Source organism: Panthera pardus, unplaced genomic scaffold (genome assembly GCF_024362965.1).
Source record: "Panthera pardus isolate Hobbes unplaced genomic scaffold, ASM2436296v1 HiC_scaffold_20, whole genome shotgun sequence".
Lineage (NCBI taxonomy): Eukaryota > Metazoa > Chordata > Mammalia > Carnivora > Felidae > Panthera > Panthera pardus.
This window is the reverse complement of record NW_026526766.1, coordinates 84,829,957-84,856,002: the sequence shown is the minus strand read 5'-3', so window position 1 is coordinate 84,856,002 and position 26,046 is coordinate 84,829,957. Positions and strand designations below refer to the sequence as shown.

At 49.1% G+C, this 26,046-nt stretch overlaps 1 long non-coding RNA gene across 1 annotated transcript in view; it reads left to right on the top strand.

Moving 5' to 3' along the window:
- The first annotated feature begins 20,704 nt into the window (after positions 1–20,704).
- The window catches only part of LOC109250159 (uncharacterized), a 53,775-nt gene continuing 48,433 nt past the window's right edge, over positions 20,705–26,046 (top strand). Inside the window, exon 1 of the long non-coding RNA XR_008424347.1 lies at positions 20,705–20,946. This is a non-coding gene — a long non-coding RNA (uncharacterized LOC109250159). The remainder of the gene's footprint in view (positions 20,947–26,046) is intronic.

The following is a 26,046-nucleotide window of genomic DNA, read 5'->3' as shown; positions in this document are numbered from 1 at the left end:
CCCCTTCCTGGCTGTGGGACCCTGAGCAAGTGCGTATCTACTCTGAGCCGCAGTTTCCTCACCTGGAACACGTGGGAAATATTCTTACCTTACAGGTTTGCCCAGAACTGAGGGATTTCCTGGGATGCAGGACTTTGAGTGCTAGAATCCGGAAAGGTCCAGACATACCAGGATGAGCCGGTCATTTAGGGGGTTGTTGGGAGGATGAAAAGTGCCTCACACGCTGCTCGGAAAGGAGCATGGATAGCTGGGGCCTGGGTGGCTCAGTCGGTTAAGCGTCCGACTTTGGCTCAGGTCATGATCTCCCTCATGGTCTGTGAGTTCGAGCTCCGCATCGGACTCTGTGCTGACAGCCTGGAGCTTGCTTCCGATTCTGTGTCTCCCTCTCTCTCTGCCCCTCCCCTGCTTGCACTCTCTGTCTTTCAAAAATGAATAAATGTTAAAAAAAATTGAAAAAAGGAAAGAAGCACGGATAGCTGGGACCTGTGTGCACTGTACTTCAGTTTCTGTCACCTTTAACTCTGCACTTCACAAGCTTCCCAGTGATCCTGCTCATTCTCCCCCCCCCCCCCCACCCCCACTTTAGAGATGAGAAAACTTGAGACCGGAGAGAAGAGGCAGCATATCCAGGGTCGGACGGGGTGGCTTAGAGTCAATGACCAGGTTGCATGGATACAGGAAGTCGCCCCTGCATCTGGAGGGTGGCACTGTGTGGGGGAGAGTCCTGCTCAACAGGTGGTGTTTCCCTGAGTCGTGGAGGTGGGAGCCCAGCCAGCCGTGGGGGAGGTCCTTCCTTCTCCTCCCGCCGTCTCACCTCAGGGTGGTGAAGCCCCAAGGGTAGTAAAGGTGACCTAGTCTGGAGGAGGGCCAGAAACTCAGCCTCCCGCTGACAGCCTTGTCCCCAAACTCTCACCCAAGCCCCTGTGCTGCCACTGTCCTGCGTGTCCTTGGGCTGTAAGTGGTGAATCATCACAGTACCTACAGAGCAGGGGGTGTTGTTGGTTTTTTAAAAGGAATTCACTGAAGTAATTTACCAAAGAGCTTAGCAGGGTTCCTTAGTAGGTGCATAACAAGTGTTAACTGACAATCGGATTATAATGGATAAGAATAACGCAATTCACAAAATGTTTTCCCCTCCAGGATCTCACTGAATGCACCCAACAGCACTGATTTGAGACGTGGCTGTGATTCTCCCCATATTCCAGATGAGGAAATTGAGTCTTGGGTCAGGGGAGGAAGTTGCCCAGAGCTGCTCAGGAAGTGGGGGCGGGGCTGAGGAGCCAGGGCGATGGGACCAGAGAAGCCTCAGAGCTCTACCCCGTGTCCCACCCCATGTCCCTCTGCATGACTGCCTCTCAGCCTGTCACCCTTCTGACCCTGCCCCAGAATGGACTTTGTCCTTCTGGCTCCACTGAGGGCCCACTGGCTCTATTCCCCGCCTTTTGCCTTTTTGTTTTCTTCTTTTCATTTTGCTTATCACCAGCGGAAATCAAACTGTTGGTTTTCTTGCTTATTATCCATTTCTCCCACAAAAAGTGCAGTTCCAAGAGGGCAGGGACTTTGTCTTTTTTTTTTCACTGTGAGGTCCCCAGTGCCTGCACAGAGCCTGCCCTCTGTAAACTGTCAAATGATTTGATTATCTTCTTATTAGAACAAATGAAAATTGGTGTCCAGCAATGCCACTTGTGGTGCAGTGCCTGATTCATGCCAGCAGATGGCAGCAGAGAACAAGGTACCTGATGGGTGGAGCCCAGGTGAAGTTCATAGGTTTGACTTGAGAGAGAGAGTGTATGTGTTTTGCATGTACCATCTTCTGCCTCCTCCCTCTAACCATTCTTCAGGTCTGCAGATCCCACCCTGATAGAAGGAGACCTTTTACAATAATGTATAATAACAGCTATCATTGATTAAGTACAGGAACAGTATATGCCAGGCACCATATATGCATCGTCTCATTGGACTCTTCACAATAGCCCTATTAACCTTACTCTGCAACCAAGGAAACTGGGGTGCAATAACATGCCCCAGGTTACATAGCCAGTGGACTATTAGCCAGGACTAATAGCCAGGACTATGAGACCGGGATCATTCCTTCAACCACTGTGAGGTAAGCTCTCTGGGCTTCAGCTACCTGTTAGCAGACTTGAGGCCACCCCAGGAGGACAAGGGCCACCCTTGTCTCTGGAGGTGTGCAAGCTGTGCCAGATAAAAATCCACCAGAGAGGGTGTGGGGCATCAGATGTCCAAAGCCACTCCCGGCCAGGTACGGCTGGGTATATCATTTTCAGAACGCAGCACAAAATGAAAATGTGGGGCCTCGGCTCAAAAGTCATTACGAGTTTCAAGGCAGCAACAGCAGAACATTAAGCCAAGCACGAGGCCCTTCTCAGTACAAGGCTCTGCGTGACTGTACAGGCCACGTGTCCGATGGGTCTGGGGAAGACGTGGGTCAGGAGCCCCTGGGACCATCACTAGTCCAGCTCTGCATCACTAGTCCAGCTCTTTTCAGGGGAAAAGTCCCCCTCAGCACATTGCTTCTCATAAGACGGACCCTGCATCCCAGCACCTTTTATCTTCCTTCCCTAGCGGTGATTTATCTCCGTGTGAAGGGCCGGGGCAGCCTTGGAGGCACTCCCATTGACGGTTCATGAATCTTTCTTTTGCGGATCCTCTGGCCACTCTCTGCACGGCCCGGCAGACCCACCGCTTCCTTTCTGCCAAGTGAAGATTAGAAAACCATAAAACAAGGAACCCAAACCCCTGGCCGAGGGAGCACACACATGGGCGTCAGATGCGTTAGCTGGCTGGCAGGGGATGGATGGGGCTGTAGGTCCCCAGAGGGAGAGCCCTTTCCTTGGGGCCACGGTTTCCAGTCCCCTGTCCAATGTGGAGGGGACTTCCTAGCCACACCTGGTGCCAGATCTGTTCAGGGCTACCCCCAGAAGGAGAGATCTCGGTTGAAGCCGGAGCTAGAGGTGGTCCGGTGTGGGTCAGGGAGTGAGGATGCTCAGGCTGAGCTGAGTGTGAGGGCCCTGGTCAAGTTCAGGTGGGAAGAACTGAGTACTTACTACGTGCTGGGCACTTAATACATATTATTCTCATTTCTCAAAGGATTGCTCCCATCTGAACAGTGTAGACGAAGAACCTGGGGCTCAGAGAGGTGAGGCCACTTGCTAGGGTCACACAGCCAGGAAGTGATGGGTTTAGGATTTGAATCCAGGTGAATGGATAGCAAAGCTTTGTCCCAAAGAGAAGTTTTTAGGGGCACCTGGGCAGCTCAGCCTGTTGAGTGTCCAGCTCTTGATTTTGTCTCAGGTCATAATCTCACAGTTCAAGCCTTGCATCGGGCTCTCTGCTATGAGCACAGAGCCTGCTTGGGATTCTCTCCCTCCCTCTCTGATCCTCCCCCACTCATGGTCTCTCTGTCCGTCTCCTTCTCTCTCAAAATAAATGAATAAGCATTGAAAAAGAGAAAATTCTAAATCATAAGATTTGAAAAACACATTACTTATTTCTTGAATGTAATCTATTTTTTAAAAATTCGTAGATGTAAAAGGCATGTGGAACAAAATTCAGAAGTTTGAGTTTTCTTCTCTCTTCCCTTGTTTCGCTTTGCCTTCCTACTTTCAGTTCTTTTGAGTATATTTATTCGCAGAATGAAATTGCTCGATCATGTAGTTTCACTTCATTCTTTTGCAAGCAGATATCTAGTTTTCTAGTTTTCTTTCCACTGTTTGTTGAAGAGTGTCTTTCCCCCATTGACTTGTCTTGGCATTCTTGTCAAAAGTCATTTGACCATACACATGAGGGTTTATTTATGGACCCTCTGTTCTACCTCATTGGCTTTTGTGCCAGTACCACATGGTTTTGATTAATTGATGAAACTAAGTTTTGAAATCAGGAAGTGTGAATCCAACTTTGTTCTTTTTCAGGATTGTTTTGGCTATTTGCTGTCCCTTGAGATACCATATGAATTTTAGTTTTGGGGATGAGTTTTTCTATGTCTGAAAAAAAGTTGTTGGGATGGCAGTAAGTATGTAGATTGTCTTGGGTGGTATTGATATCTTAGAAATATTAGTTATTCTTATCCATGAACATGGGATGTCTTTCCATCTATTTGTCATTTTTAATTTATTTTCAGAAATGTTTTGTAGTTTTTGTTGTACAAATTTTTAACCTCCTTAGTTAATTCCTAAATATTTTATTCTTTTATTAATACTTTTGTAAATGGAATTGCTTTCTTAATTTCCTTTTTAGATTGTTCATTGTTAATGTACAGAAATGCAACTGATTTTTGTGGGTTGACTTTGTATCCTGCTACTTGGCTGAATTTATTAGTTCTAACTATGTTTTTGCCTGTGTGTGTGTGTGCGTGTGCATGTGTGTGTGTATGTGTGTGTGTAATTTCGGTGTTTTCAACATATAAGATCATATCATCTGTGAGCAGAGATAATTTTACTTCTTCTGTTCTAGTTTGGATGCCTTCTAGTTCTTTTTCTTGTCTAATTGCTCTGGCTAGAATGTCCAGTACTATCTTGAATAGAAATGACAAAAGCCAGCTTCCTCGCCTTATTCCTGATCTTAGGGAAGAGCTTTCAGTCTTTCACCATTGAGTATGATGTTTGCTGTGGGTTTTTCATATATGGTTTCTATTATATTGAGATAGTTGTATTTTATTCCAAGTTTTTTGAGTGTTTTTTTAAATCATTAAATGGTGATGAATTTTGTCAAATGCTGTTTCTGCATCAACTGAGATGATCATGTGTTTTTTCCCCCTTCATTATGTTAATATGGTACATTATGTTGATCAGTTTTCAGTCAATCTACCCTTGCATTCCAGGAATAAATCCCATTTGGTCATGGTGTATAATCCTTTAAATATGTGGTGCAGCACATTTTACTCTTGAGATTCAATGTTATAGATGTGCTTGTCTGTTTAATAAGCTCTCATTATGTTGAGCTCATTGAGGGCAGTGACCAGGTCCGTCTGGTCATTTCCCCTCAGTATCATGTGCAAGGCGTGTCACAGAGTAGGGGCTAACTAAGTAATGAATGAGTGAATGAGCCAACAGTAAAATTACAGACAGAAGTTAACCCAAATAGATAACAGTATAGGATTACATGTGATTTATTTACTTATTTTAATTAATTTTTTTTTAAGAGAGAGAGAGTGAGTGGGCAGGAGAGGACAGAGAGAGAGAGGAGGAGAGAGAATCTCCATGCTGAGCATGGAACCTGACTCAGGGCTCAATCTCACTAGATTATGACCTGAGCTGAAATTCAGAGTCAGAAGCTTAATAGACTGAGCCACCTAGGCGACCTGGATTACATGTGAGTTAAATTTTCTTTTTATACTTTTCTGTCTTTATACATATTTGTCCTGATTTTATTTTATAATCAAGTAAAAATCAAATATGCATTATTTTAATGGTAGAATGAGAGATAGCTCTGGGTGCCCAGAGGAGAAAGGATTGAAAGGCATGAAATCAGGACAGGATACCTGATAAGGAGGCTGCTGGGATGTCCAGATGTGAGGTGATGCCAGGGGAGTGTGTACAAGGGACTATGGGGACCAGAGCCTCAGTTTCCCCTTTGGAAAATGGGGCTAATGGCTACTCCTGTACTTAAATTACAAAGGCCAAATGAAAACCATCATTTACTGAAACTTGTTCCACGCCCTTCACTGTCCTATATAATGCCCCCATTCCCAGTTGAGGATTGTTATCTCTATTTTCCAGGTGGGGAAATCGAGGCAGTCGTCCATTCAAATCCTAGCTCAGCCATGATATAAGCTGTGTGACCCACAATAGTTTGTTTCTGAGCCTCAGTCTCCCTACCTGTATATAGGGATAACAACGGTCCCTACTTCTGGGTGTTGTGTAAGGTCAACAGCATTGTGCACAAAAAGCTTGTAGATTACCTACCACGATGATCCAGCAAATATAAGCTGCCCATCATCACCATTACCAAAAGCGGTAAAGTTACCACCCTAGAGTCCCACGGCAAACAAGTGGCCAAGCCAGGATTCAGCCCAGGGTTCTCTGACCCCAGAGCCCAGCTCCTCCCAGTTCCTGGTGTGAGGGGCTCCCCTACTCAGCAAGAGCTCTGAGTGGCAGGTGCCTGCCTGGAGCTTACTGGGGCTGAGTGTGAGAGGGCTCTGTCCAGGAGCTTGTCCCTGGTGGTACAGTGTGGACAGGGGAGGGAGGGGTCAGCGATCGTGGCCCTGTGGGAGGATTTTGCAGGGCCTGTGTGTCCAGTGCAGCATGCGGTTTCCCAGCAACCCACGAGCCACTAATGGGCCTCCCTTCATACAACAATACACTGAGATAACAGACAGATTTAATTAAAAAGAACACACATCCTCCTCTGCCGGGCGGCTGCAGCCAGGGTGTGGGGCCCGCAATTAAAACTTAGCTCTATAAAGTCAGCGCATAGGCGTGGGTGCCCAGAGCTGCCGGGTTTTCTAAAAAGAACACCCCCACCCCCATGTGCCCACATTATTTATCGAGTTAATTTTGTCCTCTGGCCACAGTGTGAACCAACTCCAAGCCCCAACCCTGACTTGCCTCCCGCTCCCGGGCTGCGCGAGGCATGCACTTGTCTCCTTTGGGGAGGAGCCAGGCTGAGATGGCCAGCTTTAAACGAGGAAGCCCTGGGCAGGACTCTCCCTGGCTTTGTGGGACCAGGCGAGTGACTCACTCTTCTGTCACGAAATGGGGCAGAGGCTGAATCGGCTCCCTGAGGCTGGGGGGGGGGGGGCTGGATGAGGCACACAGTGGGCTCTCAGAAAGTCTTGGCTGTTAGTAATGTCAGTATTGTGACCACTAGTGGTGGGAGCTTCTGGAAGGAGACCAGGAGGCCTTTGGCAAGAGGGAGGTTGGGACGGTTGGGGAAGCCCAAGCTGGGGAGATGCGGCAACTGAGTGGCGACTTTGGAGTCGGAACGATCCAGGTTTGAATCCTGGTTCTGCCGCTTTAGAGCTGTGTGGACCTGGGTGAGTGACTTCCCCGCCCCGGGGCTCTGTTTTTCTCTTCTGTCAAATGGGAATGATAACAGAACCTTCCTTTTGAGTTGCAGCCTGAGGAATCTGCAAGTGGGGTACCACACCTAGCACTGAGTAAAAGCTCAAGAGGTGTGGGCTTGGGCACTGTGGCCCAGAGAGGTGGCTTTGAAGGCTGAGTAGGGGGATTAGAGATGCCTGGTTCCCTGCCTGGCTCCGGGTGCTTTCCCTGGAGGCCAGTCAGTACCTTGCAGAGGGGGCCTTTCCATGTATTTACCCTCCAGGTGCCTGCCGCTGTCAGGCTGGGGACAGGGGTGCCCGCCTTGCGACCAGATAGGTGGCCTGATAGCAGGGTCTGCGAGACAAAGCTATCAGAGACATTGACAGGATACTGAATGGGCTTCTCTGGGCGGCGGGTACAGGATTGCATTTGGCTCCGATTTAATTAAAAAGACTCAAATCTTTCTGATAATTCTCCCAGCAACGGTTGGAGCAGGGCCCGAGGCAGGTTCCCTGGCAACGTCGCATCCTGCTGATAAAGAACTTTGGGGGGAGGACACAGTGAGCCCCCCTCAGCTGGCCCAGCGGTGCCGCTATCAGCCCTGCGCATCGCCCGTCTAGAGAGGGACAGCAGCTGCCACCGCCCTCCGCCCCCACCCCCACCAGCGCCCTCCTGCTCTGTGCCCCTCACCGCTGCAGCGCACATTGGCGAGCTGCTCTGTTCACGGGTCTGAGCCCTCTGCCCTGCCTTCACACGCCTGCTGGCCCCGTCCAGTCGCCCAGCTCCTGCTTTTCTCCTGCCCCTCCCCTAGGGCGCCGGCATGGAGCCCTGGGTTTCCAATTTGGGGTGTTCATGGATTGGGCGGGTCTCCGGCTCTGTCTAGAGGCTGAATCAAGAGTGGAAGGGTGAGGCTGGCCACCCATGCCTGCGTCCCCGGTGGTACCGCGCCCCTCCCGCCTCCCAGGCTTTGCTGGTACTTCTTCCCTCTGCCCAGTCTCCCATCCATGGATTCTGATGAGTCGTTCAAATCCCAGCCCTAGGTGTCTCTCCTCACCCTCTTGCGATTTAAATATGAGTCCCCAGAATCCAGTGCAGAGTCCGGCAGAGAGCAGGGGCTCAAGGGTTATCTGAGAATGAATGAATGAATGAATGGATGAATGGGCGAGTGAAGTAGATGAATAATCCTGAACTTGGTACAGGAGTTCCTGTACCAGTTTGACTTCGTTCCGAGGCCAGGGACCCGGCAGGCAAATGTCTTGCTTCCTGTGTGCCTCAGTTTCCTCCCCTGCACATCAGGGGCATCCAACAGGAGGGTAGCCTGCCCTTGTGCGGGGGAGAGGTGTGATCCCTGCCGGTTCGTCACCTCCTGCCCCCACCCCAGTCACCCCTCAGTAGGGGCCTGAGGGGCGCTCCGTGGTGCATCCGGCGCCGCGTGCATGGCCTTGGCTTTGGCTCCTCAAAGCCAGAAAGCAGGGCTGAGGTCAGTCTTCATCTTTACCCTCTTCTGCCTGGACCCTGCCTCACCCTGGAACCCATCACAAAATATTTTAAATTTAATGATTTTGATACATAACCATCAATGTGGCTCAAAGTTTTTTGTAGACAGAAGGGCGAGGTCCCCAGTTCCTACCTCCACCTGCCACAGAGAGCCACGGCTGTCAGGGTTTCTCAAGCTTCTCTATGCACACGGATGTTTCGTATGATGGTAAGATGCGAACGTACAAAACCCTGCACCGTGACCTCTCCCTCGCCCTTTTCACTTACTGGGTCCTGAACATCTTTCCGTGTTGCTGTGGAAAGGTGCTCTTCTTTTTACAGTATTCCATTGAGTATATGGCCTTGAGTTATTTGACCAGCCCACTGCGATGACATTTTGACCGTGGTCTGTCTTTTGTTGTTATTAACAAAGGTGTGTGGAAGAACCTTGTACACACGTCATTCCCAGAAGAGAACCTGTCGGGTTGAAGGCGTAATCCATTTCAATGTGGCAACCTCATTCATTCATTCTTTCATTCATTTATCCATCACTAGTTTGCCTACCATGTGCCAAGCACTAAGCAGGTGCAGAGGGTTGAATGGTTGGATAAGCCAGGCCTGAGCCTTGTCCTCTTACAGGATAAACTTCTGCTCCATGGACATAGTGTCTTCTGTCTACCTCGCCCACTGATACTGGAGGGCTTCCCTCACTCAAGAACCTGCTCTGGCTCCCTATGGCCACTGGCTCACATTCAGACTCCCAGACTGGAGTGTGAAGTTCTCTGTCCTTTCTCATCTAGCCTGTTAGGTCCTTACTTTCCAGCCAAAGACTTCACCTCTGTGGGCTTCCTTACTGACCTCACCTCTAGGCAACCCCAGAGAATAAGCCCCCGAGCTGGGTAGACACCTTCACTACTGGAGCACCTGTGTTGTGCTGGGCTGCTGGGCTGTGTTTGGGAGCAGTGGCTTTGGGGTCAGACCATTTGGGTTCAGATCCCATCCCCATCACTCTTGAATCGAACCCTGTGGTCCTGAGCAAACCACATAACCTCTCTGGCCTTGGCTTTCCCATCTGAAAAATGGGGACGGTAATCTGACCTTCCAGGCTTGTGGTGAGAAGGAGATGATCTCAGGCACCTAAAGCAAGCACCAGCCAGGAGCGTACTGGCATCATACACTTGCTTAATCCTCCTAAATGCCTTCTGAGGGGGGTTATTAGCCCCACTTTATAGACGAGGAAGTGGAGGCAGAGTCAGCGTTAGAATCCAGTGTGTTTGGCTCCGTGGTCCTTACCTTCAATCACTAGTGTCTCCAGCCTCCTGCGGGTCCCTATCTGCACAGTGACGCCCGCTCTGCCCATCATGACGGCCTCTCCTGCCTCGCTCTGTCTTTGTGGCTTTCTCAATCCCTTTCCCTCCCACCAGGCTCTGGCTTCTCTCTGTTTATTCATTCAGTTGTGCTCAGGATTCAGCAAGGAGCAAGATGCATGTTGCTTGTGAAGACCAGAGAGTTGGTGGGGGGCAGGGTGTGGAGGGAGAGAGAAGCCAAGAGAAGGAAAAATCTCAAAGGAAGGCTGGCTCAAGAAGCCAGGACAGGACAGAGATGTGCCTGGAGGTGGGGGTGGGCAAGGGGGCGTGGGCAGAACCTGGGCAGATGTGAGGAGCAGGGGTGCCGAGGACCCTCCTGGGAGTGTGCCTGCGCAGGGGTGAGCAAGAGGGCCCAGATGCTGCTGGAGGGAGTCCAAGGACTTTTCCTTTCAGTGTGGAGACCAGAGCAGGGTTAGGGCCACAGGAATATGGAGAGAGAGATAAGAGGCCTGGAGGGAGAGCCCAGCAGAAGGCGTCGGCCACAGGCTAGGCAGGGCCCGTGGTGGGGGGACTTGTTTGGGGCCCTAAGAAGTCAAGGGCGCTTCCCACCTGAAGGCCCCAACTGCCTTGGGAAGAGGAGCTTGTTGGGGACCAGCCAGTGGGTGAGGGCCTGGAGTCGGGGGCCCAAGGAGAGGACCAGATGGCCCTGGCGAGGCCTCCCCGTCACCAGGTGACTGCTCACTCAGAGCCAGTGCTGGGCTGAGCGTTTACGTGGACATTCTCGTTTCGTCCACACAGCCACCCAGTGATGAGGCAGGAGCATTATGCCCATTTAACAGAGGAGGAAAGTGAGGTTAGAGAGGATGGGAGTTTGCCTGAAGCCACACAGCTGAGGAGCCAGTCAAGGGTAGTGGTGGGATTTGATGTCCAGAGGCCAGGCCTTTGGCAGGGCTCACGTCGCCCAGGACAGAATCCTGTGAGACCCCGCCCCTCTGTGCTGGGCTCGACACCACTTGCTCTGTCTTTCCTTCTCTCCTAGCCTGTGTTCATCTGGGGCGGGTGCTGGGGTCTTGCAAGGAATCAGGTTCAGGTTCACCCCAGGGGCTCGCTGCGCTCTTCTGCTGTGGGCGTGCGTCACCGGGGTGGCTTCGCTGCCCACTGTGGCCCTGCCCGCTGCCGAGGTCTGCTCTCTGTCATGCCGAGTGCTCCAGGACACCCTTCCAACCAAGTGGCTGGGCCCGGGGCCACCAGATTCACTGAGATCCAAACAGAGAGACGGTGAGAGAAGCTGGCCCTCCAGAAACAGGTCCAGTGTCACCCCGTTTACCTCACCCCGTCCCCAGCATCCAGGGCCCTTCAGTTTCTCCTCCCAACAAATCGCGTTCATCCTTCCAGTCCTGCACGAGGACATCCAAGGGCTCGGCCCTCACCGGCTGGGGGGTGAGATGTGGGGAAGAGGACACAGGAATCTTGGGTGTTCGGTGCTGTGCCTAGCTGGAGAGGCTCGGGGTAGGTGTTGGGCTGGGTGAGGGGCAAGGGAGGACGGCCGGAACCCCCATGGGCCAGGACCAAGCCAGGGCCCCACCCCCAATTCCAGGACGAGACCCCTGAGCCAGCAGAGATTCTGTGCAGATCAGGAAGCCCTCACTCCACCCACGACGCACTGATTGAAAGATTGGTGTTTTCTTTTAAATGCAGCTTTCTAAAAGTATTTTTTAAATGTGTATTTATTTTTGAGAGTGGAGGAGGGGCAGAGAGAGAAGGAGACATAGAATCTAAAGCAGGCTCCAGGCTCTGAGCTGCCAGCACAGAACCCAACGTGGGGCTCGAACTCGTGAACCGTGAAATCATGACCTGAACCGAAGCCAGATGCTTAACTGACTGAGCCACCCAGAGGCCCCAAGATTGGCATTTTCTGGCAGGATGTTTGTTGTTTATTAATGTGTGAGAATTGTCTAGAAGCCAGCAGTTGTGGTGGGTGAGGGGGTGGTCGGGATAGCGCCAGCCTCCCTGGGCGTCAGTAACCACATCTGTAAGAGAGGAGGGTTCTAGGGCGTTGTACCTGAGCATCCTGTCCCCAGGACGGACGCGGCATGCTGGCCGCAGTTTCAGGGCTGCAGGCCATCTGCCCAGAACTGGGTTGGGAGGGGTGATCGGAGTCCGGGGAAGGTGAGCTGTTCTGGAGACCCCAGGACTCTGGATGCAGTGTGGCTGCTGGCTATTTCCAGACCCCCTTTGTCAGCCCCCTTTGCAATGCAATCTCTGAATTGCATTCAAGATCGGCTTCCATGGTTAGCAGTGTGCCAGGAGGCAAAGTGGGGGCCACATCCCAGATCGGGAAGTTGTCCATGTGAAGGTGTGAGGGGCAGGGCCTGTTTCAGGAAGAGTGACAGGTTTAATGGGGGTAGAGGGGAATGTGGTTCAAGGGAGACAGGGTGCCATTTGACTTTGGAGTGGTAGACTGAGGCCAGGTCATGAGAGGCCTCGAATGTGGGATGTCAGTAAAGCAGTAGTATCCAACCCCGATGGTCAGGCTAGCCTGTGCCCTGGCATCACACTTGGTTCTGGAAGCCCCAGACCACAGTGCCCTTGGCCACCTCCAGAGAGCTGGCCGGTTTGGGCCCGGGCTTGGCAGTGTGACTGTTTTTATAGCTTCCAGGTGAGTGTGATGCTTGTTTGGGATGGAAATCAGGACAGTGGGGAAGGGATCTTTATTGGACTGTGCCCTGGGCAGACTATGCCAGGACGTCTGGCCTCTCCAGTCCCCATATTCCACGGTGGCCCCAGACCTCGACCACTTGGCCCATTGACCAGCCTGTTATCAATTTTCTAGAGTAATGATTAGCTTCTATTTTTGAATCAAAAAAGTTATGAAAGTAATGCACACAATACCTATGAAACTTTAGGGGAAAACAACAGATAGAATAAAAATTATTCATAGTCCCATCACCCAGGAACCAGCACCATTTAAAATAGGAACATATATCTTTTTAATGCTGCTTAGGATGCATGTGTAACTATTTATTTAGCCTTTTCTCTAAACTTTGAGTTTGTATCTGATTTTTCACTATTTATAAACAGTGCTTCACTGAACACTCTTGTGCATGGAGCTTGTCTGTTTCTTCATGATAAAGTCCTAGAAGGCCAGTTAATTAGTGTATGTTGCCTCCTCTAGAAGGCTGCACCAGTCGACTCTCCCACCAGCTGTGCATGAGACTGTCTCTTTCCCTGCATCATCATCAGCACTGGGTGTTATTATTCTTTTGAATTTTAACCAATCTGACGAGCAAAACCTGCTATCTCGATGTTATATTGATTTGCTGTTTTTGAGCATGGCTGAGGTTGGCACTTTTTCTTACATACACAGACCATTTTAATTTCTTTTTATGTGAATTGTTTCTATCATATGTTTGGATTTGTAAGAGATTCTTATATGTAAGTTTGTTTACTTCTTTCTGTTATATATGTAGCAAATATTTTATAATTTTATGTAGCTAAATATAGCAATTTAAAAAAAGTTTTTCGGTCTTTGGGTCATATTGGAAAGATCTCCCCCACACTCAAGATTATGAAAATGCTCGGGGCGCCTGGGTGGCTCAGTCGGTTGGGCGTCCGACTTCGGCTCAGGTCATGGTCTCGCGGTCCGTGAGTTCGAGCCCCGCGTCAGGCTCTGTGCTGACAGCTCGGAGCCTGGAGCCTGTTTCAGATTCTGTGTCTCCCTCTCTCTGACCTTCCCCTATTCATGCCTGTCTCTCTCTGTCTCAAAAATGAATAAACATTAAAAAAAAGATTATAAAAATGCTCAGCAATATTTTCTTGTGGTAATTAAATAAGTTCCTTTCTAAAGTAAGTCTTAAATCCTTAGTAAATCTGGGATTTATTTTCATGGAAGGTAGGAATTGAATTTATTTTTTTCCCAATAGTTCCCTAATGTTTTCACTTATTTATTAAAAGTTCCATTATTTCCTTACGGATTTGAATTATATATTTCGCTGTGTTTACTTCTCATTGTTTTTGGATCAGTCTCATTGACATGCTTGTCTCTTCCTCTGCCAGTGTCTTCTTGATTTATTTTCTTTTATTAAAAAATTTTTTTTGTTTATTTTTGAGAGAGAGAGAGAGAGCGCAAGTGAGCATGAGCTGGGGGAGTGGCAGAGAGAGAGAGGAGAGAGAGAATGCCTAGCAGGCTCTGCGCTGTCGGCACGGAGCCTAATGCAGGGCTCAAACTCACAAACCATGAGATCATGACCTGAGCCTAAATCAAGAGGAGGATGCTTAACTGACTGAGCCACCCAGGTGCACCCTGACTTATTTACTATAGTTTTACAATATATTTTGTTATTGTATAAGCAAACCTTCCTCATAAATCTTTCTTTCAAAAAATGTTTGCTAATTCTAATACATTTGTAGTTCCAGATTTATTTAATTAAAAAAAATTCCTGATTTTTGTTTGTATATGGGTTAAATTCATAGATTACTTTGGAGAAGATAAGCATTTTGTAGATTTTTATGATAAACAATCTTCCCATCCAGTTATTCAAGAGTACTATGTCCCTTGATAAAGGTTTTTAGTTTCATTTGTATAGGTCTTATACATTTCTGGTTATATTTATTTGTAGCCATTTGCTACTTTTTATGGCTTCTATAAATGGGATTTTTTTCCATGATATTTTCTAACTGCTTGTCACTGAAATATAGAAAGCTATTTCTGCTTATCTAACCACTTGCTATTTTACCAAACTCTGTTTTTAGTTCTAATAATTTTTTATTTAAGCGTCGAGTTTATAGCAAACAGCATCTTCATTTGAAAATGGTGATACTGGGGCATCTAGGTGGCTCAGTTGGTTGAGTGTCTGACTTGATTTTAGCTCAGGTCATGATCTCAGGGTTGTGGGGTTGAGCCCCATGTTGGACTCTGCACTGAGCATGGAGCCTGCCTCGGATTCTCTCTTCTCTCCCTCTGCCCCTCTCCCCTGCTTGGCTTTCTCTAAAATAAAAAAAAAATTTTTTTTAATTAAAAAAAAATGGTCATACTTTCTTTCCCAGTATTTATATTTCCCATTAGCTCCCTGGCAGGTCATGATTATTTGGAGTGGATGGTTTAAATCTGTGGTCTGGGAATCACGAATAACTTCAGGTGAGGATTAGTAAGCTGAGTACCACTTTCAACACCTGGGGGTGACCATGAAGAGAAGGGTGAGTGTGTCTGTGTCATGAAGACAAAAGGAGGAAGACTCCTGAGCCAGGATGATGTCACAGATGCATCCTTGCCAGCAACCTGGTGTTTCATTTTCAAGCATGAAGTCTCCACAATATTTAAATTGAGAATGGGCATTGAATGTAATGGACACTGTAAGTAGCTTTTCCTCAGGTTGACCATCCAATCTTGGATGTGCATTCCTAGAATAAATGCTATTTGATCATGGTGTATTATACTTTTAATGTTCTAGATTCTCTTTGAGAGTGTTGGATTTCATATTTCCCCATCAATATTTCAAAAGTGTTTTAAGTTCATTTATTTTTGAGAGAGAGAGAGAGAGAGAGAGAAAGCATGAGTGAGGGAGGGGCAGAGTGAAAGAGGGAGAGAGTTAGACCCTCAAGCAGGCTCTGCACCTACAGTGTGGAGCCTGATGCAGGGCTTGAACCCATGAACCACGAGATTATTACCTAAGCCAAAGTCAGACACTTAACTGACTGAGCCACCCAGGCACCGTTCCCCATCAACATTTCAGATGACATTGATCCATAGGGCTTATGTGCTGTCTTTGTTGGATTATGGTATCCGATTAGTATTAGCTTCACAGGATTATAAGTGAAACTTTCCATCTTTTCCTATTCCCCGGAAGGTATTAATTGCATGTGAAGTATCTATTCTTTGTGAAAGCTCATAAAGCCATCTGGGCCTGGTGCCATTTTAGGGTCATCTTTCCAGAACTGAAATTTGGCTAGTCCACACGCTTTCAACAGCTTCTCATTGCTTACAGGATAAAGTACAAATTCTTTAGCCTATGCAGTATGATTTAACTTTGCATCAGCTGTCACCATTCCCCCTCCCTCTCTTCAACTCTGGCCATACCTACCTTCTGGAAGTTCTCCAGACCCTAGAGTGGGAGACTTAAGAGGGTAGGAACATGTTTGTTTGTTCAGTGCAAGATCTCTGACAGCCTGTAGGAGATTCCTTTTATTTTTTTAGATGTTTATTTGAGAGAGAGAGAGAGAGAGAGAGAGAGAGAGAGAGAGAGAAACAAACATGGAGGAGGCGCAGAGAGAAAAGGAGAGAGAATCCCAAGCAGGCTCCTCACTCTCAGAGCAGTGAGGCTCAATCTCATGAACCACGAGATCACGACCTGAGCTGAAATCAATTGTGGGATGCTTAACTGACCGACTGAGCCACCCAGGTGCTCCGAAGCTTCCCTTTAAAAGGTATTCTTTGGGGCGCCTGGGTGGCTCAGTCGGTTGAGCGTCCGACTTCAGCTCAGGTCACGATCTCGTGGTCCGTGAGTTCGAGCCCCGCGTCGGGCTCTGGGTTGATGGCTCAGAGCCTGGAGCCTACTTCCGATTCGTGTCTCCCTCTCTCTCTGGCCCTCCCCCGTTCATGCTCTGTCTCTCTCTGTCTCAAAAATAAATAAACGTTAAAAAAAAATTTTAAAAGGTATTCTTTGAGTTTTTGCTGAATGGCATTCACTCTGTTAATATTGTTGTATCTTTTAGTTTATGTCAACACATGTTCACTAAGTATCTCCTTTGGGCTTGGTTGTATGCTGGCCCTGTGGTGAAAGAATCCCAGGCCCTGTACTTAATTAAGTTGCTGTTTGGCTGTTGGGGAAACAGGTGAGGAGAGAGACCTTATAAACAGTGAGGTAACTGCAGTGAGGGGGATATGAATGGGCATCAGGAGAAGATGGGAAAGGGTTACCTGACCCAACCCAGGGAGAGAAATCAAAGAGGCTTCCTGGAGGAGGTGGCCCTGGATTTAGACTTAACTTGATAAGGAGAAGTGGGGACCGGCCATTCCAGGCTGACAGGATACCGTGAGCCAAGGTACAGAAGGAGGAGCCAGCATAGCCCCCGTCGTCTCCTCAGGACACCTGAACTTGCCTCCTAATGCATCCTGTGACTCTCCTGCTGAAAATCTGCTAATGGCTTCTTAGCTTACTCTGGATGAATTCCAAGTCCTTGGCCCAAACAAGGCCTGATGTGATATGAGCCCTGTGTTTCTCTGAATTTACCTGATCACTCTATTCTAACCATAGCTGTTCCTTGCATAGCCCTAATGGTCCCGACCCAGGGCCTTTGCACTTTCTCCTGGTCTCTGCCCAAATGTCACCAATTGGCGAGACTGTCCTCTACCCCTATAGGAAATAACCCCTTCTATTACTCTCTGTTCTCATCCTGCTTTATTTTCCTCTATGCTAGCAAAGCCACCTGACAGTATACATACACATACATATGTACACATATACACATATATATGCACACATATATATGTGTGCGTATATATCCTAACACATACGATATATATATATGATTTAAAATTTTTTTTAATGTTTATTATTTTGAGAGAGAGACGGAGCATGAACAGGGGAGGGGCAGGGAGAGGGAGGGAGACAGAGAATCCGAAGTAGGCTCCAGGCTCTGAGCTGTTAGCGCAGAGCCCGAGGGGGGCCCAAACCCACAGACTTCGAGATTATGACCTGAGCCAAAGTTGGATGCTTAACTGACTGAGCTACCCAGGTGTCCCGCTATATATATATATATATATATATATATATATATATATATATATATATATGATTTTTAACTTTTTTTTTTGTCTGCTAAAGTGCGAGTTTCAGACTTTGCCTTGTTCACTCTTGTAGCCCCAGTACTCAACGCCATCCAGAAGAATGTGCTCAATAAATGTAAGTGGTTTGGCATCGCAGGAAGCAGAATGTACCGAGGGAGGAGGTGGGAGATGAGGACCTGTAGTTAGCAGCAGGAGGCTGGGGCAAGCCTTAGGTGATAGGGAGGAGCTTGGACCTTCTTCTGCAGGTGATTGGGTAATAGGGTTAGACTTATGCCCACTGGAAGGGTGTGGACTGGAGGGAGTGAGATCGGCAAACACTGATGGTGAGTTACCCCAGTGTAGGCAAGAGGTAGTGGTGAAGGGCTGGTGGTGGGGATTGGCAGACAGGGTGGAGGCAAGAGGGATGGCCTGGCCACTGGGGGGCGAAGACGCCATTCACTGAGCTGGGGAGTCCCGGGGGTGGGTCAGAGATTCCATTCTGGACGTGTCAACTCCAAGGAGCTCCTGAGCATGCTAATGGAGGTGTCCAGGAAGCTGGGGCGAGGCGGGTCTGGAGCTCAGGAGACAGAACTGGGGTGGAGAGAGGTTTGGGGGGTGGCACATGGGGAGCATGACATGGTTGGCATTGTTGCCATGACCACCACTCATGATCTTCAAACCAACTTTTAACTGGGTGCCCAATAGGTACCAGGCCCTGTGCTCAGGGCTCTAGTTAGATTCTTTATTGACTCTTCTCTAGAATCTGGTGGTATGTTTGTACACGTCTTACCAGCGGCTCTCTGGAGAACAAGTCAACCAACCCTGACTTGTACAGTTTGCCAATTTCCACGGTACAAAGTTTGACCCCGTGGCTGATTTCAAGCTACCAACATGATGTCACCAAACGTGGAGCTGGGAAGGGATGTTCAGTTACCACCATATGGTAGTTTTACAACACAGAGACAATGGACAGAGACAATGTCAAGAGCATCGGTGAGAGTAAAATGAAGTGAATTTATAGGAATCGATGGGTTTGGAGTATTTATTACCTTTGATTTTCAGATCACTTATTTAATTGTAAGTTTATATAATTTAATTTCTTAAAAAAATTTTTTTTAATGTTTTTATTTGTTTTTGAGACAGAGAGGGAGAGAGTGCAAGCGGGGGAGGGGCAGAGAGAGAGGAAGGCACAGAATCGGAAGCAGGCTCCAGGCTCTGAGCTGTCAGCACCGAGCCCGACGCGGGGCTCGAACTCACAGACTGAGAGATCATGACCTGAGCGGAAGTCGGATGCTTCACCGACTGAGCCACCCAGGCGCCCCTATATAATTTAATTTCTAACAGCGGCTGCTTTTAACAACCAGCTCACAAAATGAATTCCTGAAAATAAACAAGCAGCACTTCCAAGCTGGTATCGATCAATTCCAGCATCCCGCTGCTACGGTCCCATGATGTCGATGCTGTCATCAGGGAGGGGAAGTGAGGTCTGGTAAATGAGAGAGCTGGGTATCCTCGGGCAAGGGATTTCTTGTCCTTGAGCTTCAGTTTCTTCATCTGTAAAATGGGGACAATTACTGTATCTCCCAGGGTACTGTGGAAGCTCAATGAGCTAATGCTCATAAAGCACCCGGCATACGGTAAATGCTGGACAAGGGGAACAACTAGTGTGTTACAGTTCTTTTGATAGTAACAATGAACATGGACCCTGCCCTCAGGATATTCATGGTCTAGTGGACAGAGGGAGCCAATGATAAGACATACCCACATCCATAGGATTCTGACTCAGGCAGAAAAGGAAGGCTTCCTGGAGGAGGCTGCATTTGAACTGGGTCTGGCAGGTTTGAGAGAAGGTCGGGGGGTGCCCATGGGGATAAAGGGGAGGCATTCCTGGCTTATGGTTCACAACAAGCAGAGGATGGGCACAGGATGTGACAGATGAGGCTGGGGACAACAGAAGCGACGTCGAATGCCGAGACAAAGTCTGAACTTTCCTCTGAGGGCAGTGGGGAGCCCCAGCGGCTGTTCAGCAGGACCTGAGAGGATCTGATTGGCCTTTTGGAACATCAGTGTGACTGCAATGGGGAGGAGGGGGGCCAGGAGGGGGCCGGAGTGGAGATGGCAAGGGGGGTGGGTTGGAACGAATAGAAGCTCACCCATCTGGGTTCCTTCTCTGTGCCTGGGTGGGGCTGGGTGTCCCACAGGCTCCCTTGACCCCTTCTCTCCCGTAGCTACTGGGGGCGGGGGAGCAGCAGGGTTCGCTCCCTCAACCGCTATCTTCCCCAGCCCTGCCCAGGCCCGGGTCCAGCTCCAGCAGCTAATCCTGGTCACCCTGGGTCCCAAGGCCGGGGCGGGGCAGCCGGGCAGCTGGCCTCAATTAGCCGGGGAGCCGGGTCTGGACAGTGTCATTAGGAGAAAACCAGAGCCCGGCCATAAACTCTAATGAATGCATTAATGGAAGGCTTGTGCGCCTCAAAGGGAAAAGAAAAAGCGGGTCTAAATAAAGTTATTAACACAGCCCACCTGTGTTCGGCTCTTGGCCTGTATTGTTCAAATAGCCCATTAACTCCTGAAGCATCCAGTCTTGAAAGTGAGCCCTGCCTCTCTGAAGCAGACGTTTAACTGCGTTCATATAATTCAATTAGATTCCGCAGTCATGGTCCAAAGGCATTCTCTGGGCTTTCATCTTGGTAATGGCCTGCAGGCCGGAGTGGGGAACAGGGGGTTAAAAAGAGGGGTTTGGAACCTGCCTTTTGGCCTGACTTACCCCATCACCTGGAGGGGCCTCCAAATGAGTTTCCTGGGGCCGAATGCATTCCTCATGCACCCGGCTCTCAGATGGTCTTTGTCGCCTGGAATTCGAACCCAGACCCTTCTTGTGCGTTCTCTGTCCAGCCTCCAGGCCCTCGGCCCCCCGTTTGTCTCCATCCCCCTTGTCCAGCGGTCCAAGGACCCCGACTCCACTCAGCTGACCCTATTAATAAAGAGTTAAGAAAATTCATTAGGAAGTCGGCCTTTTATGGATTCCGTTAAAGCCTTCTTCCTACTTCTGTCACCGAAAAAGGATAAAAATCCTTTTATCACTGTACAACTTGTTAATGTTCCACCCCGGGAGCACTTCATCTGTAATAAACATCTTCACAAAATATGCATCCCCAGGGAGGAGCCGTTAATTTCCTCAAGGCCTCACACATGTAAGGGGTTTTATTGCCTGCAGGTGCTCCATGATATTGCGTGGGCTTCTAATAAACGTCCAGTAAACCGCAGGTAGCGCCTCGGAGAGGGATGGGCCCGTGCACCTGTCCACAAAGGGCCTCCACACGCCGCACCTCCACCTTCTGTCGCCCAGCCCTGGCACAGCCAGCTTCGGAGACGAGCCTGCCCCTCGGGACGCCCGCAGGTAAGTTCTTACGGCTCTAAACTCCATCCAACCCACTTGCAGAGCCTGGGGGGAGCCAGGGACTCGCTGCCATTTGACGCCGGGAAAATTCCGCCCTGGAACTGACACACCTTGGCAGGAATGGCAAACACACACAGACATTGAAGGCATGTGTTCTGGTTTATTTCTTGGTTTCCCTTCCTTGGTTGCTGTGGGGGAGCCACCCCCAGTAGGATCTGTTGCGGACATGTGATTATCGACAAATTTGACTTCCCATTTTCTTAATAACTGAGATGGAGGGAAAAGAGAGCTTGTCTCTCTTAAGTGCGATTCGTACGAAATGTGTTTTGCATATCTTCGGGGCAACTTTGGGGGGATGTTAAAAATAATTGCTAGAAAAATACGTTGCGGCTCAGTCACTAGAAAAAAAGATTACTTAAGGAGCAGTTTCATCGGCATTCCGCGAAGTAATTAGAAGTTCGCATTTAATAAATAGCGTTCTAGTCTCCGGGATCCTTTCCAAGTTGTGATCACCAAATTAATCGTGAGGTATGTGCTGGGTGCAGAGCTGTGCCTGCAGATGCGACGGCATGTAGCGGGGGAGCTGGGGACGTTGCCAGTGGCTCTTTCCTAACCTCGACGAGAGCTGGAGAGCAAACCCCAAGCTCCTGGCTCCCAAGCCTCACAGAGGCCCCAGGGAGACGGTGCGGGTAGGGCGTGGCTCTGCAGCCCCTTCCAGGACGAACCACCCCTGAGGACCAGAGGGCTCATTCCTAAATCCGACAGCTTATGCCGCTTCTGGACCCTGAACAACTGGCGTTTCTGGGACCCTTATATAGTGTTGGGTCTCCCGAGGGACATGAACCCGAGGTCCGTACGGAGGCCAGAAACTCTGTGAGCTTTTTTTGTTCAAGTCTGTAAATGCTGAGCATTGGAGTTCAGCAGCACTGACCTTGCCGGCTCGGTGCCCATGCTGGCTTGGGGCACATACACTTCACCCCAAGGGAGGGAAGGGACAGGACCACCAGATTCAGCCATTCTCTGACCCTCAGGGCCTGTAGAGGCACCACACTGAGGCCACGGAAACTTTTGGAAAGGGGAGATTCCTCAAGTCTTTCTGGGAGCACTGAGGTGGGAAAGCTAACTCCACTGTGTTTGCAGACCCCTGCTTCCCAGCCAGGGGTGGCAGCAGAATCCGACAGACCCGGAACCAAGGACTGTGAAGGGAGGCAGGGCTGGGCCTCTGGGACGTGCACGCTTCTGGTCTGGGATGACAAATAATGATACTGTCGCTGCTCACAGCACCCAGCAACGACACACATCCTAACATTTCTGAGCTCTTGCTGTGGGGGCAGGGCCAAGAACGTTGCAGGTTTATCTCCAGAATTTCCTAACTGCTCCTTGATAGGTGAGGAAGCTCAGGTTTGAGAGGCAAGGTTACTGGCCCCAAATCACCCAACAGAGGAAGAGGAGTTCAGGATGGCCTGGAACAGAAGCAAAAGGCTCTACCCATATGCCCTGCTGGTGTCCTCCCACCAAACCTTCGAGGGAGATCATAGGGTCCCCAATTTCTAGACGAAAAAATTTGGCTCACCTGGCAGTGGGAGAACCTGGCATGGCCCTGACCTCTGCCTCCTTCCCTTAGACACAGCTGCCCCTCCACACCCCCCCCCAACTTCTCTGGGCTGGGAGGAGAGCGGGGGTCATTCACCCCTTGACCCAGCCCTAGCCGGTCAGCCTGGCCTGGCCCAGCAGAAGCCATAGGAGGGCTAAGGAGCCTGGAGGGGCATCAGAGGCCGCACTGGACATGATGAAAGCCCTGGGGCTCGGGACCCAGCCAAAAGGTTAGAGGAAGCGGGATTATTCCGCCCGGGGAGCGGAAGGCCCAGGGGGCAGGGGCCCTGGCTAATGGAGAGCACCAGATGCTGACCAGCTGTTCTCTGTCCCCCTGGAGGCTCAGCAGGACCAGAAGAGCTTCTACAGCAGGAGGGAATTAGGGGGGATAGGAGAAAGAACTGGCTGAGGGAATAGTTGGACCGAAGGGAGGGCAGTCCTCTGAGGCGCTGTCAGAAGAAACAGGACAGCAGCTCCTAAGTGGGGCCTGGGGCCAGAGAGAGAGAGAATGTGGAAGGTTGGCCTTGAAGAACCGTACCCTCTTCCCCTACGGACATGATTTGCATTGATCACCCCAGCAGGGCTGGCATTCTCCGATCGCAAGCCTCCAACAGGAGCCTCTGAGGTCACTTCCCGAAGCTCACTGAGCAGTGAGGGGTCTGGGGGAACCCCACATCTTGAAGGCCTGGACCCACGTAGGCCAGGGACCGCCAGACCCAGAAGTCAAGACCTTCAGCTGTCAAAACCCCTAAACTGTCATGATTGCACCCCCCCCCCCCAATTCCCACAGTTTATCAAAATAAAACCGCACCGAACTGTGAAGTGTTAGGAAGGCCTACAAAGTGCCAGGTCTCCCCACGATGAGTACATTGGCGCTTTAAAACAGTTCAGCTAAAATTCCCGGGTGTCCATGTTCAGCTGGTGCCCTAAGCAAAGGCTTTGTCTTCTCACTGGGTGATCAGCAGCCTGGTGCTTCCTCCCTCTGATCAGGGACACGGGGGCTTGTGTAGGGAGGGCTAGGCGAGATGCTACCAAGCCCCCTGAGGGCTGGCGTAGAGCTAGTAGCTTCCTTCCTGCAAACCTCAGACCTCACGCCAACCCCCAACTCCTGGATGAGAAAACCGGGATACTGAGACAGGTCCGTGGGAGTCACACAGCAGGATGATGGCAGCCAAGCATTGTTCCCGACGAAACCCTAAACGGTGTTTTCTGGATGGACGCAATTCTGCTTCTGGGTGGGAAAACTCGGATGTCTCTGCTCTGCTTCCTGTATCCCATTTGGAACCCAGGGCTGGGGTTGTTAGATGAAATAGAGTGCTCTTTGCAAATGGGATTTCGGAAAACGAGGAATGATTTTTTAGTATAAGTGTGTCCAATGTAATATTTGGGACACATTTATACTAAAAAAATTTCTAATTTATCTGAAATACTAATTGGTGCTTTTTTTTTTTTTTTTGGTATGTATTTGCATCTTGTTAAATCTGACAACTCTAGGGCCCTTTCCCCAGCTTGGGGTGCCTGTTCCCTCCTAGGCAGAACCTTCCAGGGCCTTTTAAGGCAGCAGGAACCCGGGTTAGAAGCACTTGCTGTTAGCATTTGGAAACGCCAGAGACCGTAATCACCCCTTTACTGTTGCAAAGAGTAGAAAATGCATTTCCGTGTGCTATTTTTCTTTCAGTATATGTTTTTGTAGGGGGCTTCTTCACAATGAAAATTACTTGGGAAACGAGTCATTTTTGAGTTCGTTGTTTGTAGAGAACGCGGCAGTGCCGACAGGCTGCCTCTGTGATTTCTGGGTCCTCTGTGAGAATATGGAAAACAGCTGCCTTAAGGGAAACTTTTCCCTCTGATGCTCTGGGAGTTCATCTCCTTGATTAAAAATCTGCTGGGACACAGGTGGATTTTTAAGGGATAATATGGAAGGTAAGAAAAGGGTAAAGTACCACCACAAGTTCTTGGGGCAGCTCTTAGGATGTGATTCCTTGAGTCCAATGGTATTTCATTTTTCAAATTATTGAGGGCTTTTTCAAAAAATTATTTCCAGGAGGGCCATTGTATTGGCATATAAATAGATTTAGGTCTGTCTTTTTCTTTCTCCCTTTCTCTTAACCTAAGACAAAGATGTTAAAGACAAATTATTTGAACTAAGCAGTCGGGGAAAAAAAATATTTGTAGAGTCCAGAAAGACCGACAGACCTGAAAAGAAGAAATAGTGAAAAAGTAAAAGAAATACGTGCTAGGAAAAGTCTTCATATTTTCTTTAAATTTTTTTAGTATTTGACTTTATACCTCGGCATACTATCCTAATCACATTTAGGTTCAAATTGCCATAACTAAAACTTCAAATCCTGATGACTTTTTCTCACTTTTCCAAAATATTTGATGGCTTTTCCCCTTTTTAACCTCTTTCTGGACAAGAAGAAATATCCCGATGTGGGAAAATAACATGTTGAGTGTATTCCGTGTCTGTATCTTAAGATGGCAAAACTATGCAAAGACCAAATCCTAGCCCAAATTCATACCAGAATGAGGGCAGAGGAGTTTACCAGCGTTCAGCCAAGTCTGAATAATGGAGAGTCCTTCATCACTGAGTGAATGTGGCAGCCAGGCTCTAAGGGACCCAAACCTCAGCCTTTACCCCCTTTCTATCTTCCATCCATCTTCTTTCCTCTAGGAGCATAGACTCCAGATCAGAACCTTGGCCCCCAGCCTGGAGCCTGGAGGTGCAGCTTGATGTCAATTACGGCCCAATTCCAGAGGTGCCATCAAAGAGTTAACTAGGATGTCCCAGTGCGCAAATGTGGGATAATTGGGAAACAAATTCTACAAACATCCTGAAAGGGGCAAAAGACCTTTGATCTTTCCATAGAAAGGCAGACATTACAGACGTTACTGCTTTTTGGGGCCTGCACACATCTCCTACCAGGTTAGAGGATGGCATCTTTCTGAGAAATCAGCCGACACCTAATTCCATCGTACCTTAATTATCCTAACTGGTTTCGTATGTCTCAGGGCATTTTCCCCAAAGATTAGAGGAGAAAGAGGGACTGACAAAATAATTAAATATGCAATTTGCCAAGCGTGGGCAATATGGCTTTGAAATCACCTTTTCAGGAAGTTTTACCGCTTGTTCATGGACATGTATATTGCAGGCTTCAGACTTTTATTTAAGCTCTTTTGATTGCCTTAATGGATTAATACCTGAGTGCCATCAGCGAGGGGCTGAGACCCAAGGCTGTTTCCAATTTTGCAAATATTGCGCCTGCTTCCTCTGGTGTTATGACAAAAGTATCTAGAATTTGCCTTCTCACTTAAAGCAACATGCGGATCCCCTCCAATAATTGCCCGATGTCAGAATCTGCGTCTCACAAGTGGAGTCATCGATTACAGGAAACTTCCATGGTGCCAGGGGCCTGGGCTATGGGCGGCAGCGTTGGCAGGACTGGGCAGGCCCGTGTTGCGTGGCCTGGATCTATTTTGGGGGGGGGGGGCATTCCCAAAACGAGC